Source organism: Maylandia zebra, linkage group LG14 (genome assembly GCF_041146795.1).
Source record: "Maylandia zebra isolate NMK-2024a linkage group LG14, Mzebra_GT3a, whole genome shotgun sequence".
NCBI lineage: Eukaryota > Metazoa > Chordata > Actinopteri > Cichliformes > Cichlidae > Maylandia > Maylandia zebra.
In genome coordinates, this window is record NC_135180.1 from 39,400,964 (window position 1) to 39,422,022 (window position 21,059).

Below are 21,059 nucleotides of genomic sequence, written 5' to 3' on the forward strand. Positions count from 1 at the left end.
GTTAATGGTGTGCTGTCCTCACCCTCAGGTTCCTGGTTTTCACCAGCGAGCTAACAATGCTCCAGTAATCAGACTCATTTTCCTTTTTTGTGCTGATTTATTGAATGATGGCCTCTGACCTTCTCTTTGACCATTGTAAAACTGAAAACATACAAAATATTGTATTAGCTAACTAACATTGCAAACTAGCTTGTTACAAGCTTACTGCAAGCTAACAAGATAAAACTTTCATACTCAATTAAACAAAGTTTTAAACACAACAAGAGACAATTATTATTTAATCATCACTCATACTTACGGACAAATCTCGTCCGAAGCAACATTTTCAGCTTGGAACGATAATGCTTCAGCATTACGTTCAGCCATCTTGGATTTTCCACTTCCTCTATTTTTCTTTTTCCAAAGTAATCAAAATAATATTACAAATCAGCCACTAGAGGGGGCTCTAGGGCAGATTACTAAACTGTATTATCCAGCGTAACATATAAAAGGCAGAACAAATATCCTTTATTTACATAAAGTTCTGCCAGGAGAGCAGACTCTGCTCCACACTGGAGCCTCCGCTTCTCCATAGAGCGCCCCCTGGAGGAGCGAAGGAGGCCCACAGCCAAGCTCCCTACAGACCACCTCTGCATCCTGCAGGTCAAGCTTCACGCACTGAGGACCATCTCTGGTTACACTTCCCTGCAGTCAGTGTTGAACAGCAGGTACATTAGGGGCCAGTTTCTGTGTAAAAATGTGATTAAAAACCTGAAACACTTTGATGGTTTTGGACTTTTCATGCTGGCAGTAAGAAAACAACAGAATCATTCCAGCCTGACTGATTAACAGAATCTTTGGTAGAAAGAAAGTAAAATCTGTGACTGAGGTGATGGATGAGCTGAGAACTTCATCTGGATATGAGATGAGCTCCTTCCTCTTCAGCCGGCCCTTCTTCAGCTGCACCAACACCAAAGTTAACCAGCTTGTTGTTCTCCGGTCTGCCCAGCTTCTGCCCCCTGCTGGCCTGGAGGGACATAAGCACACATAGATCAGACTGACTGCATCGCTCCTCTCTCAGGGCTTCGTTCTCTGATGCAAACATGTGTTCAGTACCTTACAGTAGAAATACAGGACAACGTTCTCCAACAGCAGGATCAGTGGCAGGACGAGCGCTCTGATGATGAAGCCTGTGGGATCTGGATGACCTGCGGGATCGAACACATTCACAGTCATCACGAGTCAAACAGCTGCCATTAAACACAAACTGCAGAGAAATCTGTGAACATCGTTTATCTGGACCTGAACCTCTGCTCTGAGGACAAACCCCTTTAAACCCCTCTGAGAATAATCTGTGACTGGAGCCTGCACAAGTTAAACTGAGTTTAGTGATACTTAAAAGTCAGAAAATGTTTTTCATCAATTAAAGACATAAAAAGCTGATTAGTCATGTGGATAAAATACATATATCCCTTCATTTATTGTCTCTTCCAACCATCCATGTAACATCAGGTGTTTCAGATCAGGTCATTGGTATTTAGGGAGTGATGCCTGTGACACTGAGGACCTGCTGTTGTCATTGGTGTTGAAGTTGTCTCATCATACTCTGGCCTCTGACAGTGGACTCATCTCTGTGCTTGTCCTGCTAGACCTCAGTGCAGCGTTCGATACTGTCGACCATAATATCCTATTAGAGCGATTAGAACATGCTGTAGGTATTACAGGTACTGCACTGCAGTGGTTTGTATCATATCTATCTAATAGACTCCAGTTTGTGCATGTAAATGGAGAGTCCTCTTCACACACTGAGGTTAATTATGGAGTTCCACAGGGTTCAGTGCTAGGACCAATTCTGTTTACATTATACATGCTTCCCTTAGGCAGCATCATTAGAAGACATAGCATACATTTTCACTGCTATGCAGATGACACCCAGCTCTATCTGTCCATGAAGCCAGATAACACACACCAATGAGTTAAACTGCAGGAATGTCTTAAAGACATAAAGACCTGGATGGCCGCTAACTTTCTGCTTCTTAATTCAGATCAAACTGAGGTTATTGTACTCGGCCCTGAAAATCTTAGAAATATGGTATCTAACCAGATTCTTACTCTGGATGGCATTACCTTGGCCTCCAGTAACACTGTGAGGAACCTTGGAGTCATTTTTGACCAGGACATGTCCTTCAATGCACATATTAAACAAATATGTAAGACTGCTTTCTTCCATTTGTGCAACATCTCTAAAGTTAGAAATATCCTGTCTCAGAGTGACGCTGAAAAACTAGTTCATGCATTTATTACTTCCAGGCTGGACGACTGTAATTCATTATTATCAGAATGTCCAAAAAACTCGCTGAAAAGCCTTCAGCTGATCCAAAATGCTGCAGCAAGAGTCCTGACAGGGACTAGAAAGAGAGCAGATTTCTCCTGTTTTGGCTTCCTGTTAAATCCAGAATTCAAAATCCTGCTCCTCACATACAAGGTCTTAAATAATCAGGCCCCATCTTATCTTAATGACCTTGTAGTACCATATCACCCTATTAGAGCACTTCGCTCTCGCTCTGCAGGCCTACTTGTTGTTCCTAGAGTATTTAAAAGTAGAATGGGAGGCAGAGCCTTCAGTTTTCAGGCCCCTCTTCTGTGGAACCAGCTTCCAGTTTGGATTCGGGAGACAGACACTATCTCTACTTTCAAGATCAGGCTTCAAACTTTCCTTTTTGCTAAAGCATATAGTTAGGGCTGGACCAGGTGACCCTGAATCCTCCCTTAGTTATGCTGCAATAGACGTAGGCTGCTGGGGATTCCCATGATGCATTGAGTTTTTCCTTTCCAGTCACCTTTCTCACTCACTATGTGTTAACAGACCTCTCTGCACTGAATCATATCTGTTATTAATCTCTGTCTCTCTTCCACAGCATGTCTTTATCCTGTCTTCCTTCTCTCACCCCAACCAATCACAGCAGATGGCCCCGCCCCTCCCTGAGCCTGGTTCTGCTGGAGGTTTCTTCCTGTTAAAAGGGAGTTTTTCCTTCCCACTGTTGCCAAAGTGCTGTTCATAGGGGGTCATATGATTGTTGGGTTTTTCTCTGTATCTATGAGGCACCTTGAGGCGACTTGTGTTGTGATTTGGCGCTATATAAATAAAATTGAATTGAATTGAATTGAATCATACTATTATCTACACAACATTCTCTGGGGTTAGGGGTATGTCTGGTATTACATTTTAAAGGTACCAGGAGTGATCAATCGGTGTATTTTGTGGAAATCAAGCAGCTGCTTGTTTCTGGTTAATCCTTTTTGAGTCAAAAAGCTGTCTCCAAACCCCCCCACACCTCATTCCTGGATCTGCCAGTAACTCTACAGCTGTTAGTGTCAAAGTGATGCAAACATATTGAGCTTGTACACATTTAACCGGCACAGCAGAAAACCTAGGAAAATCCTTTATGGCCCAAGAAAAACTACAAACTACAGTTGGTCAACATCCAATCAAAGAGAAATAATTTGCTTTAGATAGACAAATCAAAGATGAAATGTTTGGCTACAGTAACTGTAGAGACATTCAGAACAAACCAATGGCAGATGTTAAAAAACAAACCATCAACCAGGCAGAACTATGCTGGTGTGTTGTTGCTTCACAGCATCAGAGATGGAGAGACTTCAGCCACTGATTCCACTCTGAACTGCAACATAATGATGACACATCTGTCTTAAAACTGAACAAGGACTAGATGAGTCGATGGGATAATGATCCTCAACACATGAACACATTCACCAATAAGTGACTCAGAAAGAAGAATTAGAGGAGGAAGGAGTCAACGCCCAGTTCAGCTGAATCCCGCTGGAGTGTTGTGTGACGAAGCAGGTGGCACACGCAGGAAAACCACCCAGAAACAACATTCTGGCTTAAACAGCAGTCCAGATGTTAACAGGATGTGCCTGGGAGGACTGATGTTTTGATTTGTCGCTGTGTAAATGAAATAGTTTTCAGAGAACCGGCATTACTGTGGTAACCATTCATACTCTGCTCGTCACTGTTTCTGGCTGCAAACCTTTCAAAGTTAGATTTTACAGAAAATCTCTCTGCTTCAGCTCACCTGAGACAGTCACAGACAGCTGGCGGCTCTCAGAGGAGAAGTTGTGAGAAAAAACATAAACACGATAAAAGCAGCTGTAGTTTCCTTGGTGGGCGGGCTCTGTGACAGGAAACAGGAAGTGGGCAGAGTGATTGACAGCTGGCTGGGTGTAGTTGTATGCTGTGTTGGAGGAAGTGAAGGTGAGCTGGAAGGAGCCTCCTGGGAACTGTGGCTGGATGGAGCAGCTGATGGTCAAGCTAGAGCCCCTGGACACCCGAAGCCCCTGCTGCTGTGCCTCGGAGACCCCGTCCATGGAGGCAGGGACAATAATGCTTGGCTGAGCCAGCAGGTCTGTAAATGAACAGAGACCATGACAGGTGAGGTCATCATCAGAGGCCTTATGGCAAACAAAACAGCCTCTGAACAGCAGCGACGACGGACTGTAAACTGAGATACTGGATCCACCTTCAGGACCTCCACAAACCCAGTCACACAACTTCCTCCAGATGTTTGTTGAACATCAGCAGTTTATGGAAAGACTGAAGTTTGCAAAAAGTTAAACCTTTCTTTGACTCTTGGTGGCGCTGTCACTTGGTGTTCGCTCGCTCTGTGGTAGAGTATCACTTCCTGCTCAAACACAGTGGTGTTTCTGAGTAGCTTATTTGCTTAGCAATTTAATTAACAACTTTTAAATACATTCTTTTTCATAGTAGAATCTTCACGTGCTTCATCCGAAGCACACTTTCTGTGTACTCACTACCTAATTTATAGCCAAAGTATTCACTCACTGTCTCTGTACTGTTTCGCTAGCTTAGCTTAGCTCGTAGCCGACTCGTTAGCACCATGGCTACTTCACCTGTCCCTCCTGCACTTTCTTGCTCATTGTGTCAGATGTTTAGTTACTCCTCGGCCTCCTTTAGCAGTAATGATATCTGTAACAAATGTAGCATATTTGCAGTTCTGGAGGCCAGGATTACTGAATTGGAGACTCTGCTTCGCACCCTTCATTCACCTGTAGCTAACCAGGCCCCTGTAGCTGGTGCAGCCGAAGATAGCGTAGGCCCCGCTAGCTGTTCCCCGGCAGACCCCAAGCAGCTGGGGAAAGAGGGCGGCTGGGTGACGGTGAGGAGGAAGCATAGTCCCAAACAGAAGCCCCTGGTACACCACCAACCCGTTCATGTGTCTAACCGTTTTTCCCCACTCGGCGACACACCCGCCGGGGATCAAACTCTGGTAATTGGTGATTCTGTTCTCAGACATGTGAAGCTAGACACACTGGCAACCATAGTCAGTTGTCTTCCAGGGGCCAGAGCAGGTGACATTGAAGGAAATTTAAGACTGCTGGCTAAGGGTAAACGTAAATTCAGTAAAATCATAATTCACGTCGGCAGTAATGACACCCGGTTACGCCAATCGGAGGTCACTAAAATCAATATTGAATCGGTGTGCAACTTTGCCAAAACAATGTCGGACTCTGTAGTTTTCTCTGGTCCCCTCCCCAATCAGACCAGGAGTGACATGTTTAGCCGCATTTTCTTCTTAAATTGCTGGCTGTCTGAGTGGTGTCCCAGAAACGATGTGGGCTTCATAGATAATTGGCAAACCTTCTGGAGGAAACCTGGTCTTGTTAGCAGAGACGGCATCCATCCCACTTTGGATGGAGCAGCTCTCATTTCTAGAAATATGGACAAATTTATTAAACCCTGCAAAATATGACCATCCAGAGTTGGGACCAGGAAGCAGAGTTGCAGTCTTACACGCCTCTCTGCAGCTTCTCTCCTCCTGCTACCCCCCCCAAAAACCCATCTCCATAGAGACTGTGTCAGCTCCCAAACAGACAAAAAACAAACTAAAAACCAGCAACAAACAACTTAAACATAAACAATTACAAAGAAAGAACAATACAGTATCCACATCTGAACCAAAGAGTAACACAGTGAAATGTGGATTATTAAATATTAGGTCTCTCTCCTCCAAGTCTCTGTTAGTACATGACTTAATAATTGATCAACAAATTGATTTACTCTGCCTTACAGAAACCTGGTTGCAGCAGGATGATTATGTTAGTTTAAATGAATCAACACCCCCGAGTCATTCTAACTACCAGAAACCTCGAAGCACAGGCCGAGGGGGAGGTGTGGCAGCAATTTTTCACACCAGCCTATTAATTAACGAAAGACCAAGACAGACTTTTAATTCATTTGAAAGCCTGATGCTTAGCCTCGTCCACCCCAGCTGTGAAACTCTGAAACCAGTCTTACTTGTTATCATCGTCCACCTGGGCCTTACACAGAGTTTCTGTCTGATTTCTCAGACTTTATATCTAATTTAGTTCTGAGCTCAGATAAAAATAATTATTGTGGGTGATTTTAACATCCATGTAGATGCTAAAAATGACAGCCTCAACATGGCATTTAATCTGTTATTAGACTCAATTGGCTTCTCTCAAAATGTAAAAGAACCCACCCACCACTTTAATCACACTCTAGATCTTGTTTTAACATATGGCATAGAAACTGAACATTTAACAGTGTTTCCTGAAAACCCTCTCCTGTCTGATCATTTCCTGATAACATTTACATTTACAATAATTGATTACACAGCGGTGGAGAGTAGACTTTATCAAAGTAGATGTCTTTCTGAAAGCACTGTAACTAAGTTTAAGAATATAATCCACCCACTGTTATCATCTCCAATGCCCTGTACCAACACAGAGCAGAGCAGCTACCTGAACCCAACAGAGGTCGATCATCTTGTTAATAATTTCACCTCCTCACTACGTACGACTCTGGATACTGTAGCTCCTGTGAAAACTAAGGCCTCTAATCAGAAGTACCTGACTCCGTGGTATAATTCTCAAACACGTAGCCCAAAGCAGATGACTCGTAATCTGGAGAGGAAATGGCGTGTCACAAATTTAGAGGATCATCATTTAGCCTTGAGAAATAGTTTGCTGCTTTATAAGAAAGCCCTCCGCAAAGCCAGAACATCTTACTATTCATCACTGATTGAAGAAAATAAGAACAACCCCAGGTTTCTCTTCAGCTCTGTAGCCAGGCTGACAAACAGTCAGAGCTCTGTTGAGCCAACCATCCCTTTAACGTTAACTAGTAATGACTTCATGAACTTCTTCACAAATAAAAATTTTATCATTAGAGAAAAAATTACCAGTAATCATCCCACAGATGTAATATTATCTACAGCTACTCTTAGTACCATTGATGTTAAGTTAGACTCTTTTTCTCCAACTGATCTTTCTGAGTTAACTTCAATAATTACTTCCCCCAAACCATCAACGTGTCTTTTAGACCCCATTCCTACAAAACTGCTCAAAGAAGTCCTGCCATTAATTAATTCTTCGATCTTAAATATGATCAACCTATCTCTAATGATCGGCTATGTACCACAGGCCTTCAAGCTGGCCATGCATTGAGTTTTTCCTTTCCAGTCACCTTTCTCACTCACTATGTATTAACAGACCTCTCTGCATTGAATCATATCTGTTATTAACCTCTGTCTCTCTTCCACAGCATGTCTTTATCCTGTCTTCCTTCTCTCACCCCAACCGGTCACAGCAGATGGCCCCGCCCCTCCCTGAGCCTGGTTCTGCCGGAGGTTTCTTCCTGTTAAAAGGGAGTTTTTCCTTCCCACTGTCGCCAAAGTGCTGCTCATAGGGGGTCATATGATTGTTGGGTTTTTCTCTGTATCTATGAAGCGCCTTGAGGCGACTTTTGTTGTGATTTGGCGCTATATAAATAAAATTGAATTGAATTGAATTGTCACAGATCGTGACTGTGAAGAGAAATGAAACACAGCCCCTTAAATATTCTCAGGGGTAACTCATAAGTAATGATTAGGAGTTTTCAGATCTTTTAAAACATTTTCATGTACTTCGTTCTCATGAGAACATTTCTCCTTGTTGAAGTGATTTATTCGTAGCTGTCTGGTCTACGCTGCTATAAGCTTTTGCTTGGTTAACTGCATGCAAACGACTGCTGAGTGCGACAGAAAGAGCAGCAGCAGTAAAACGAGTTAATGGGATCATTAAAGGTTTGTTTATTTGTAAGTACTAACGTCAGGTACTGTTAGCTAGGTTAAGTAGGTCACATACCAGCAAATTTCAACCCGAGTATTGTTCGGCAGTTCTTTTGCTTCCTCCATAGACTCTAGTGTTCAAATGTACAACTTCGTAAGAGTTTGCAGCTGGTTACATAAACTTTCTTGGTCTCGGTGCTTAAATGTTCCCTTCATAACTCTTTAAAATGAACTAAATCTATGTCTTCCACTAACAATCACTTCCTTCGTGTCACACCTTCAACTATTTTTCCCCCCGTTGTTTTTCACAAACTGTGTAATTGATGGGCTTACCTGAACAGGTGACACTGAGCACAGAGGAAGAGTAAGATGGTTCTACACATTCCCTTAGGGAAGATCTCAGCTTGAAACAATCAGGATTGATCTTCAACACAAATCTGTATGTGGACCTTTTTTTTCCCAACAGAAACAGCAGAGCCACACTCCAGATGTTCACAGAAGACACCTGCTGCCTTCAGAGGCCAGTCAGAGCCAATCACTGGTCTCCATTCTCCCAGGTGTTTCACCTCCAGTGTACCTGCACAGCGACTGGCTCCTCCCACCAACCTGACAGGCTCTGACAGAAAGCAGAGAGTCATCAGTGAGAGAACAAAGTGAGTTTGAGTCAAAGCTGCAGCTCCTCTTCTACCTGAGCAGGTGAGTCCAGCAGCTTTGCCAGGTGAGCAGCTGCTTCTAGCTGAGCCTGAGCTTCTACAGTCCAGGAGAGCAGACTCATGGCCTCCACACTGGAACTCTCTGCTCCACACTGGAGCCTCCGCTTCTCCATAGAGCGCCCCCCGGAGGAGCGAAGGAGGCCCACAGCCAAGCTCCCTGCAGACCACCTCTGCATCCTGCAGGTCAAAGTCAGCTTCACACACTGAGGACCATCTCTGGTTAGACTTCACCTGCAGTCCGCCTGAACACAGACTGGAACCGTTCAGCAGCCTGACAGAGTCTGCAGAGATCAGAGATCCATAATGTTCATGTTTCTTAGACTGTCAGCTAGATAATCTGCACATCTGCAGATTGTAATAAGAAACTCAGAGTAAGAGCAAAGTGTTTTTGTTCTGGTACCCCAAAAGGTCGATTCTGTTCATCTGGATGTAGTGTTCAACCTTTTGGGATTTACTTAGCTGGATGACTGAGCATCAGGACTTTGGAGCAGGAAGATAACAATGAATTAGATTAACAACAAAAACTACAATAACATCCATTCTGTCTTAATTAGATCTGCATTTCTTGGCTAATAATTCAGTTAGTGGAAGAATGGGGTCCGTACCCGCGTGCTGTGCTGAGTACCGCATGGTTTATGGATATCACAACCAACAGCATCAGTTACATGCACAGGAGCCACGCTTACCAGCAGGTACAGAAAAAACCTTGCTGTGAGGTGACAGTGCAATGTGCCACTGCACCTCCACGTTGCACCAGTTTGTGGTGTGTGAATGTACAGTCCCGTTTAAAATCACTTGAAAAATGGCGAAAAAATCATTGGATTTGGATCAGGGGAACACGAGGGATGGTCCAAAAGTGTGATGGAAGAAGTCCTTCAGCATTGTCCTGTTGATAAACCCGGGCGTCACCACACAGACGAGCAGTGTTGGTCACGTTACTTGAAAAAAGTAATCAGTAACTAATTACTGATTACTTCCCCCAAAATGTAATCCCCTTACTTTACTGATTACTTATTTTCAAAGTAATTAGTTACTTTTTAAAAATATGATTTACAACCTGAAGAGGTGATAAAGCGAGAGATCTTTCAGCCCAATTCTACTTTTTCTGCATAATCCATCATACAAAATGTAATCAAATGGAAAAGTCTCTTTTTTTAACTTGTTTTATTAGTTTTAACCTTTTAACTTTATGCATCAAGCAAAGATTCTCTGACTGGAAGAAATTAGTTTAACATTTAAACCTATTTTCTGCAAATTCCAGCACATAAAATAAAATATTTTTTGTGTTTACACTCAGTCTTTCAAATAGATGCAAGTAAAACACAGCAGAAAATAAATAAAGTCAAAGACTCAGCGGCCCTGTTGCTCTATTTTCCCCTCTATTTAGGGGGTTGGGAAGCGTATCTGTAACCGGAAGCTCGCCGGTTCGATCCCCTGGGCTCTCTGTCCTGGTCGTTGTGTCCTTGGGCAAGACACTTTACCCTGCCGCCTACTGGTGTTGGCCAGAGGGGCCGATGGCGCGATATGGCAGCCTCGCTTCTGTCAGTCTGCCCCAGGGCAGCTGTGGCTACAACTGTAGCTGCCTCCACCAGTGTGTGAATGTGAGAGTGAATGAATAGTGGCATTGTAAAGCGCTATATAAATCCAATCCATTATTATTATTATTATTATTATTATTATTTTCACCTGTAAAGCAGGAGTGGGGTAGGCGGAGGTTTACCCTGGTGCAGGTGTGCCGCGATCAGTGGAAGAATCCGCGAGTTTCTCTGTGAGTTTCCCATTACGTCGTAGCTACTCGGTGCTTGTTGGAAGTTTAGGGGTTTTTTTCGCTGTAAAAAGAAGTTTTCTTCCCACGCACAGCGGACACTAATGTTTTTGTCACTTTTTATGGAATCAAACTCAAAGTAAGGTCAGTACTTCCACGCTTTAAACGCTGCACGCTCATACTCTCTCCCGCACTCGATATATGATCCATTGTTGATCTGCACACAGCTGTTGTCACAAACGGCGCACTCGCTTACGTCACTGTCATGAGACACGCTCGCAATAAAATCACGGTTTTAGTAACGCAGTAACGCAGCGCTCCTACGGGAAAGTAACTGTAATCTAATTACCTTTTTTGCAATAGTAATCCCTTACTTTACTCGTTACTTGAAAAAAGTAATCTGATTACAGTAACGCATTACTTGCAACGTGTTACTGCCCATCTCTGCAGACGAGGGCCCTCAGTCATCAGGGATGCTCTGTGCATAGCCACATGGCCAGTGGCGTTTGATGCCCCTGCAGCTCCTGCAGCTCCGTTGTTCCACTGAAGGAAAAAGCACCCCAGACCATGATGGTGCCCCCCCCCCCACTGTGGGCGTAGAAAACACCTCAGGTGGGATCTGCTTATCATGCCAGTAACTCTGGAAACCATCAGGGCCATCAAGGTTACATTTGCTCTCATTGGACAATAAAACTTTCCTCCACCTTTCAGCGTGCGATGTTTGGTCCAAGCGGTCATTTCTGTGGTGTCCAAGGAGACGAGGCCTTTGAAGGCGTTTTTTGTTTTTTAAGGCCCTTCAGTCTCAGATGTCGTCTGATGGTTGCTGGCTGCAGTCGGCTCCAGTAGCGGCATTGATTTGTGTTGAGAATCGTCCAGTGTCTTTACGGACAGCCAGTTGGATCCTCCGGCTCAGTGCTGGTGACATGTTTGGGGTTTTCCACTGGACTTTTTTGTTCCATAACCTTCAGGATCATTTAAGGAATTCCAAATGACTTTCTTACTGCGTCCCCCCTCAGCTGCGATGGCGTGCTGTGAGAGACCCTGCTTATGCAATTCGACAAACCGATCACGTTCAAAAACAAAACTTTTTTTGCCTTTGCCGTCAGAACGTCATGACAGTGACACCACCTGACAGAAAATGACAATGAATCCACAGTTTTGCACAGATTTGTCTTTTTTCCGGCCTGAACTTTGGATGAGCTGTAAAACAGTCTCAGTTTAAGTTTGTTTTGATTTTAAACTTTTGATCAGGGCTGAAACTCAAAGTATATTTTCATGATTTTCTATAACACAGGCTTCACCTCCGCCAACTGGAATTCCTGAGCTGGACCTCTGGACTGTGTCTATACTGCTGGATGTTTCCTAACACTAACTAGCTGTTACTTGTGTCTGTGTGATGCTTTTATGTGCTCTGTGAACCTAGTTTGATAACAAAGCTAGCATTAGCTGATAACACTTCAGAAAACCAACAAGACTTAAAGCTAAAGTCCAGAATTAAAAATATTTATATACAGTCTTCTGTCTGGTCAGTAGTGCAGCTTGATGCATTAACTTGGTCTGGACTGCGACTGATTTGGGAACAAGAGAAAATGACAGTGGGTCCTCTAAGCTAGCCAATAATGCTCAAGCTTCTTCTCAAAGGGGTATCCTTCGGACACAGCAATGGTACCACCTATTTACATTAGTCTAGATTGTATATCACCTGACATGGCTGCATATCTATCTTCTAATAACATTTATGAAAGTGATGGCCTTACCTGAACAGGTGAGATCAAGGATAGAGGAGGAGGACCATGATATTGCACACTCCCTCAGAGGAGATCCAGACTGAACACAGTCAGGGTTGATCCTCCAAACAGATCCATATGACTTAAATATCAGTCCTACAGAAACAGCAGAGCCACAGTCCAGATGTTCACAGACAACAGCTGCTGGTTTCATGGTCCAACCATTGTCATCCACTGGTCTCCATTCTCCCAGGTGTTTCACCTCCAGTGTACCTGCACAGCGACTGGCTCCTCCCACCAACCTGACAGGCTCTGACAGAAAGCAGAGAGTCATCAGTGAGAGAACAAAGTGAGTTTGAGTCAAAGCTGCAGCTCCTCTTCTACCTGAGCAGGTGAGTCCAGCAGCTTTGCCAGGTGAGCAGCTGCTTCTAGCTGAGCCTGAGCTTCTACAGTCCAGGAGAGCAGACTCATGGCCTCCACACTGGAACTCTCTGCTCCACACTGGAGCCTCCGCTTCTCCATAGAGCGCCCCCCGGAGGAGCGAAGGAGGCCCACAGCCAAGCTCCCTGCAGACCACCTCTGCATCCTGCAGGTCAAAGTCAGCTTCACACACTGAGGACCATCTCTGGTTAGACTTCACCTGCAGTCCGCCTGAACACAGACTGGAACCGTTCAGCAGCCTGACAGAGTCTGCAGAGATCAGAGACGCAGACACACAAGACAACGATGGCAGCAAACAACTATTCACTCATTCAGACTCACAACTCCAACATGAGTTCATCATTAACAACAGAATGTTATAGCAGCGCACGCTGGGCTCATGTCAGCATCACGTTTAGATTTTGTACGCAGATTTTTGAATAAAGCTTTGATTAGAAAATGTTCCAACGCTATCGAAAGGAGCAGGGCTGAGTACCCAGGGGAAAGAGGCCATGTGACCATGTTTCTCTGGCCTCCTCTCATACACTACACAGCTCTTTCTCCTCTTGAGCTCATGATGAACAGGTTTCTATACAGAAACAGGATTGTGGCAGTCTGCACGTTACAGGTTGAGGCTGATTTAGAATGATACCGATTCACTGACATAAACATGGAGCTACGAACAAGTTTAAGTTTAATAAACTCCTACAGTGATCTTGCATGGACACTTTTTCAAATTCTTTTTGGCCTTTTACTTAGACAGTGAAGAGCAGACAGAGAGAGAGGGAACAACCCCTTTCCCCCATTCATTCAATATATTTTTGGATTTCTTTAACGAAACTTTGCTGTGTCTGGTCTCATCATTCACACCATCTGGGCTCCATAGCACTTTTCCTTCAGTCAGTTAAATTCACCCACTGCAGTAAAACTAGCCCTTAAATAACTTTGTGTTACATGTGGCCTGATGTGTGAATGAATGGGTTTTGTGTTATTTAATTGGGTATTTTCTGTGTTTTGAAAGGTCTGCGACCAGAAAAACATGAAGTTTATTAAGAAAGGTGGTGTCAATGTTGCACATCCTGTCATTGTTTCAAAAGATTTCACCTGGCTGTGAAAAATGAAAAAAATAACAAGCTAAAAAGACCAAGTCAAACAGTAAAAACTGGAAACCAGCAGCTCAGAAACCCATCAAGCTGAAGAGGGAGCACCGACATGCTGGTTGGTGATTGGTCCAGAGAACTCCTGAAGTCCTGCTGGACAAAGTCGCTGCACTTACCTAAACAGGTGAGATTGAGCATGGTGGTAGAGGGTAACAGTCGTAAACAGTCCCCCAACTTAGATCCGGACTGAAAGCAGTCAGGTCTGAACGACCATATGAGTCTCCGTGGGGACTTTCTCTCTTGTACAGAAACAGCAGAGCCACAGTCCAGATGTTCACAGACCACAGCTGCTTTCTTCAGGGTCCAGTTATAGAAGTCTACTGGTGTCCATTCTCTCACGTGCTTTATCTCCAGTGTACCTCCACAGTGACTGGCTTTTCCCACCAACCTGACTTCATCAGGCTCTGAACAGGAAGCAGAGTAAAGAAGAAGGTCAAACGTTGCTGCTGATTCTGCGTTTGTGATTATTTATTTCTCTTTGACTCCGTTTACCTGCTGAACTCTGATTTCTCTCACTGATTCCTGAGGAGAAAATCAGAGAAGAGCCATTGATAAAAGTAATGCGTTACTGTAATCCGATTACTTTTTTGAAGTAATGAGCAATGTAAGGGATTACTATTGCAAACAAGTAATTAGATTACTGTTACTTTCGCATAAGCACGCTGCGTTACTGCGTTACTAAACCGTGATCAACAATGGATAATATGGAGCGATGGAGAGAGTATATGGAATCAGAACGATGCCACCTTGAAACGAAACCGAAAAATGGATTGAAACCGAAAAAAAATATTGTAACTGAAATAAATGTACTGAAAAATCTTGTATTGAAACCGAAAAAAAAATTGATAGTGAAAAACAATTAATTGAAACTGTAATTTTTTTGTTTTCGCTTACAATTTTTTTTTGTTTTCGGTTTCAATCCACTTTTCGGTTTCACTCTGCTGGCACTGTTTTGGCGTACGGGGGCGCGCTGGGGGGCGGGGATTCCGACCCGCATGTATTTGCATATATTATAATGCTGACCAATGACTGGAGAAAACACTGACGACGCGGCTGCGGTCACGGACAAACTCGCACGTGTCTGTTCGGGAATGGCAGATGCTGAGAGGTCCAGCGTTTACATTACCGACTATTTCAAAGTGACAGCCTGAGGTGTTCTTCAGTAAATTGGACTACCGGACAGGAGGACCTGAGCCCCACCGCATTATTTTTGGTAAGTTAAATGTGTTTGTAAGCTAATCCGTAATTTAGGTCCTTAGCTAGCTACCTAAGGACCTAGCTAGCTAAAATGAGCACTCGGCTGTCGGGGAAACATGTTTTGTAAAGTTCGTTTAGCTAACCCGTGCAGGTGAATGAATTTACCCTGACTAAAGAAATCAAGAGAAACGCACCGGGCTGCTCGGTGACTAACCAGGGTTACTGTACTTTTATTATGAGTATTATACTGTAAGAGCAACAGGCTGGACTCTGCTTCTGCTCCTGTGCAGAGCTGATTATTAAATATGTGCAAACAGCAGCATGTTTTCTGTCGCTTTCCACATGTGGAAGGACATTAACGCCAACTTTTAAATTCCCCTCATTAGTCAATAGCTACGGATTAAATAGCAAAGCCCGATACTTATGTACTGAAACCAACTACTTCCGCTTGTCAGCTTAAGTTAAAATGTTACATTTTTCCCCTGATTATTTTTTTAGCTTTTGTTTTTTTTTTTTACTGTTTGTTACAAATATTCAGGTTAAAAAACTGTCCAAATTATTTTTAATGAATTATGTTCACAAAGTCACATGTGCAGTACTCTGTACAGCTTGCATCCTTTGCAACGTTAATATTTCTTGTTCAATACTGAGCTGATAACACCTCTGTATGTTGTGACCAGGATGCAGCAGCAGACTGAACCTCGACTGAAACCTGCTCCATCATCTCATCTTTGCAGATGTCCATTTATAAAGCATCAACAACTCAAAGGTAAACATGATATTAGAAAATGTGTTAGTAAAGCCTTTAAAACAAATAAAAAATAAACAGCTGTCGGCAGAACTGTAGGACTGAACAACTTCAGATCCCGAGTGTGTGAGGCCGGAGAAGGATCAGCTGTATTTCAGATTTGAGATAAACTTTATATTTCAGTTTGTGATGATTCTGTTTGTGATTACAGGAGCTGTCCTCAGATTCAGACCTCAGCACCACCCAGTGACAGCACACAGATCATCCTATATCTTCAATCTTTGTAGTAACTCCAAAATTAACTGAAGAAAACAGTACAAAGGTTAAAGTACCACATGTGCTGTCAGTGAAAGCTGCAGCTGTTTTATTGATAAATTTAAAGACAAAAAGTCAAAAGGATTAATCACCCCTGTAACTGTGTCACTGTACATCAGCATTAACAGGACCTCAGTTTGGTGTTTCAGAAAGCTGCTGATCTCAGACCTGCACAGCTTCTGTTTTAAACACTGAATGTACTCAGCTACATGAAGAGCACATGATGTTTTCTCTGACACAATTAAATAAAACCTGATTAAACTCAAAGGTTGTTACTTGTATTTGAACTAAAAACTTGTGATCTGGAATTCTTTCACTGTTTTTGACAATAGTGTGTTATTTATCATAAAGTAATTCAGAGTCATTCATACCAGAGTAACCAGAGAGCACAACATATATTTAACTTTCTACAGGACTTAAAGCTATTACTATAGCTTATAGCTATTACTTACCTGCACTACTGTATAGTTCTGTGTAAATAATCATTCTGTACATATGATTTTTAATCCTACAACTGTTTATAATTTGCATAGTTCACATTTCTGTATAACTATATCTCAGATTTCTGTAGTTTCTCATATTTATATCCTGTACATAGTTTGTACTCACTACAGCCTGTACATACTTATAGTTATAGAATATTCACAACATACTTCATACCGTGTACATTATAACATACCATAATAGACCCATTTCTGTAATATACTTACATATCTATACTATTGCTAATATATATTGTAATATATCTATATCATGGCTAAAGCACTTCTGGATGGATGCAAACTGCATTTCGTTGCCCTGTACCTGTGCAATGACAACAAAGTTGAATTCTATTATATTATGTAAAAGTCCAGACCCTCTGAGGATTATCTGAGTACTTCTAACATCTGAAATGATGCCTCTCACTGTGGGTCAACAGAACTTCTGGCACAGGACAGCTGTAATGAAAGAAATTGAAGTTTTGGAAATGACCTATATGTGAGAAGCAGATTTTGTATTTACTTTTCTTTTGCCAATCAAGATAAAGTATAATTTTCACCATACAATTACTAACCTTGTCATCTCCTGCACTGTCTGTTTTGGGCTCTGGGCTCCTCCTTCCCAGCGCTCATGAGACTGATGCACTGTGGTATGAGGTGCTAACCTGTTGACAGTGTTGGGAAGGTTAATTTTAAAATGTATTCCACCAAAGATTATAGATTAATGTATTCTGAATACTTTACAACTACATGAATGTGCTATTGCTGTGTGATTTATTACTATTACTGAAGGCTACTCGCCACACCAACACCAACTAGATGTTAAAATCTTAATATAAATGAGTAACAGTAGGTGGACATTAGGTAAGGCTGCAGCGATCTCGTGTAGAAAACTATTCAGCGCGTATATAAAACAGGTCCGCGGCTCCGAACCGTAGTAAAGGGACCTCTGGCTGATACGTCCGGTTCGTGTCGGGCTCATAGCTGAAAACTAGCTTTACTTTGTTGTCTGGGTCAAGTTTGCTAGCGAGAGACAGAGAGAGGCGTTGAAAGGCTGCTTATTGTTTCGGAGGAAAACACGAACACAGTGTACAGTGGAGTCTTAACAGCTTACTTACAGCTGGGCTCGTCAGGCTCTCTTTTTGGCTTTAGTGGTTATTATTATATTTACATGCTTCCAGCTCCCGTTTCTGCTCCGTGACAGCTGTACTTCTCCTTTCTCTCCCTCCTCGCTCACAGACACATAACGGGTATGGCAGTCCATTCTCCCTGCAGCACGGACTACACTGCCCATGAGGCTACATTGTTTAGGGCGATGCCTGTAACACTCTGCTGTTGCCTTCATATTAAATAATTTTTGTATAATAATTTTTAGAGGCTCTTATTGTGTGTTTTGTTTGGGTTTCCACCGGCGTGGAATTACCAAAAATAGAGAGACCATAGCCTAACATATGAAACAGGAAAACACCGCCATGTAATCCATTTATTTCAACAAACTAACTGTATTCTCAATATCACCTATTGAACAGTAATTGTAACGGATACATTTACTCATATTTTGTATTTTAAATACGTAACGCCGGTGCATGTATTATGTTACTGCCCAACACTGCCTGTTGAGATCCTGAGATCCGCTCCTAGAACACCGGCCTCCAACTCCTGAAGAGACACGGGTGTCCCTAAATTTAGCAAATATTAGCTTCAGGCTAGCTTGCTACGACGAATAGGCTAATACCAGCATTTTACCACAACTTCACCAGATGTAGCTAAAAAAACTAAACTAATGTCCAGCCCAGTGGGACAGCAAGAAAAGATGACAAAAAATGATTACTTACTTGCGTTTTGGAGGTTCAAGCTGAAATTGAAGCAGCCATTGAAAGACGGGAAGAGAGAAAGATGGCAGCTTGGTCAGCACTAGTGGCCTCTATAATATATGCAAATACATGCGGGCCGGAAACCCCGCCCCAGCGCCCCCCCCCCCCCCCCCCAGCGCGCCCCGGACGCCAAAACAGTGCCAGCAGAGTGAAACTGAAAAATGGTTTGAAACCGAAAAAAAAAAATTGTAAGCGAAAACAAAAAAATTACAGTTTCAATTAATTGTTTTTCACTATCAATTTTTTTTTCGGTTTCAATACAAGATTTTTCAGTACATTTATTTCAGTTACAATATTTTTTTTCGGTTTCAATCCATTTTTCGGTTTCGTTTCAAGGTGGCATCGTTCTGATTCCATAAGAGTACGGCTGTGCAGCGTTTAAAGCTTGGAAGTACTCACATTACTTTGAGTTTGACCCTGTAAAAGTGACACAAACATTAGCGTCCGCTGTTCCCTGCGTGGGAAGAAAACTTCTTTTTACAGCGAAAACCCCCTAAACATCCGAGCAAGCACCGAGTAGCTGCCAGGGAGAAGGATCCAGCTTCTATGCAAGGGGAGGGAGGGTCTAACAAATGCTGTGCCTTTAAAGTTATGTTTTTATTATACTTGTTATACATTCCAGCCACCCATGTCTATGAACTATATAAGAAAAATGTGGAAACTTCTTCACAAATAAAATTTTAACCGTTAGACAAAAAAGGTCTCATAAATCATCTCACGTAATCAACGAGAGCGTGATGTAGACACAGTCTGCAGCTCTCGCTGAAACCTCCGGCACATTCTCACTCACAGAAACACATCTTTGGCAGTGATGCACAAGCTAACCACACAAGGTAAACATGCCCACAGCACAGAAAGGAAGTGTCATGAGACGTTCTCACACCTCGAGTTTTTTCTTACATTTAGTTTGGTGCTCCTCACATACTTAAATAATCAGGCCCCATCTGATCTCAATGACCTTGTAGTACCATATCACCCTATTAGAGCACTTCGCTCTCGCTCTGCAGGCCTACTTGTTGTTCCTAGAGTATTTAAAAGTAGAATGGGAGGCAGAGCCTTCAGTTTTCAGGCCCCTCTTCTGTGGAACCAGCTTCCAGTTTGGATTCAGGAGACAGACACTATCTCTACTTTCAAGATCAGGCTTCAAACTTTCCTTTTTGCTAAAGCATATAGTTAGGGCTGGACCAGGTGACCCTGAATCCTCCCTTAGTTATGCTGCAATAGACGTAGGCTGCCGGGGATTCCCATGATGCATTGAGTTTTTCCTTTCCAGTCACCTTTCTCACTCACTATGTGTTAACAGACCTCTTGTAAAAGCAGTCTGGCGAGGAAGGAGCGACTAGCAGGTCCAGCAAGCGTGTGGTGTGGGGGTTAGCTGAATAACCCGAAGCCAGTCGGTTAAATCAAACAACAGACCTTTATTCATTATCAGCAACATAAGACCATACAAGCCAGATCTCCACGGCTCTACTCTGTCCGTACATACATGTGCGGGGTTCGGCGCCAGGCCGTTACAACAGTAAGGTGTTTCCTCGGAGACTGGAACATGAGCAGCATGGAATGGCTGCCGCTAACAACACCACACCCACTAGGAGACTCCAACAACTACTACAATAGTAGGGCAACCCCCCCTAGTGGTGCTATAACCCAAAAGGGTTGTTACGCTCTCTGCACTGAATCATATCTGTTATTAACCTCTGTCTCTCTTCCACAGCATGTCTTTATCCTGTCTTCCTTCTCTCACCCCAACCGGTCGCAGCAGATGGCCCCGCCCCTCCCTGAGCCTGGTTCTGCCGGAGGTTTCTTCCTGTTAAAAGGGAGTTTTTCCTTCCCACTGTTGCCAAAGTGCTGCTCATAGGGGGTGATGTGATTGCTGGGTTTCTCTGTGTGTGTTATTGTAGGGTTGACCTTACAATATGAAGCGCCTTGAGGCGACTGTTGTTGTGATTTAGAGCTGTATAAATAAACTTGAATCTTTTCTGTGTCCGCTCCGTTCATCTTAGCATTTGTGTTTTCACTTCGTGTTTTTGTTGAATAGTGAGGCAGCACGTAGACTGGAGAGACTTGAGTTCAGTGACGTAAACACTGGTCTTTTATTTGAGTGGGAGTATCCTGTCAGAGTGTGTGCAGGATTTCAAACTACTGTGTGGTTTCGAGCTTGAAGAAATTAAAAGTTGATGATGTGTTGACTGTTTTAAACTTGGGCGTTTTCTCTTTTTCTTTCCTTCGATGTGATTTTCATTTACGCTCTAAATAAAGCTCACAGCCCATCTTTTAACAGATTTAACTGAACATCTTCCATCCATCCATACTCTGTCATTTATCCAGTTCAAGGTCAATGCGGGGGTGGAGCCTATCCCAGCTACCATAGGGCAAGAGGCGGGGTACATCCTGGACAGGTCACCAGCCTGGCGCAGGGCTAACACAGAGAGACAGACAACTGTTCGCACTCACATTCACACCGATGGGCAATTTAGAATCACCCATTAACCTAACCCCACTAACTGCATGTCTGTGGACTGTGGGAGGAAGGGAGGGAACCCACGCAGCACTGTGCATCTTCTTTATGTG

General features: G+C 43.1%; 1 long non-coding RNA gene and 1 pseudogene across 2 annotated transcripts; one reads left to right on the forward strand and one right to left on the reverse strand.

The window, feature by feature from the left end:
- Positions 1 to 531: 531 nt before the first annotated feature.
- Positions 532 to 14,391, reverse strand: LOC106675094 (scavenger receptor cysteine-rich type 1 protein M130-like; annotated as a pseudogene). The gene is made up of 8 exons (XR_013093045.1): positions 14,368 to 14,391; positions 13,992 to 14,279; positions 12,680 to 12,985; positions 12,326 to 12,607; positions 8,779 to 9,084; positions 8,424 to 8,706; positions 1,096 to 1,187; positions 532 to 1,006 (listed from the first exon to the last, which is right to left on the reverse strand). The product of XR_013093045.1 is annotated as a scavenger receptor cysteine-rich type 1 protein M130-like (transcript).
- A 448-nt stretch (positions 14,392 to 14,839) lies between these two features.
- On the forward strand, positions 14,840 to 16,391 carry LOC143421975 (uncharacterized). Its single transcript, XR_013101574.1, has 3 exons — positions 14,840 to 15,088; positions 15,753 to 15,841; positions 16,032 to 16,391. It is a non-coding gene; the product is annotated as an uncharacterized LOC143421975 (long non-coding RNA).
- Positions 16,392 to 21,059: the final 4,668 nt, after the last annotated feature.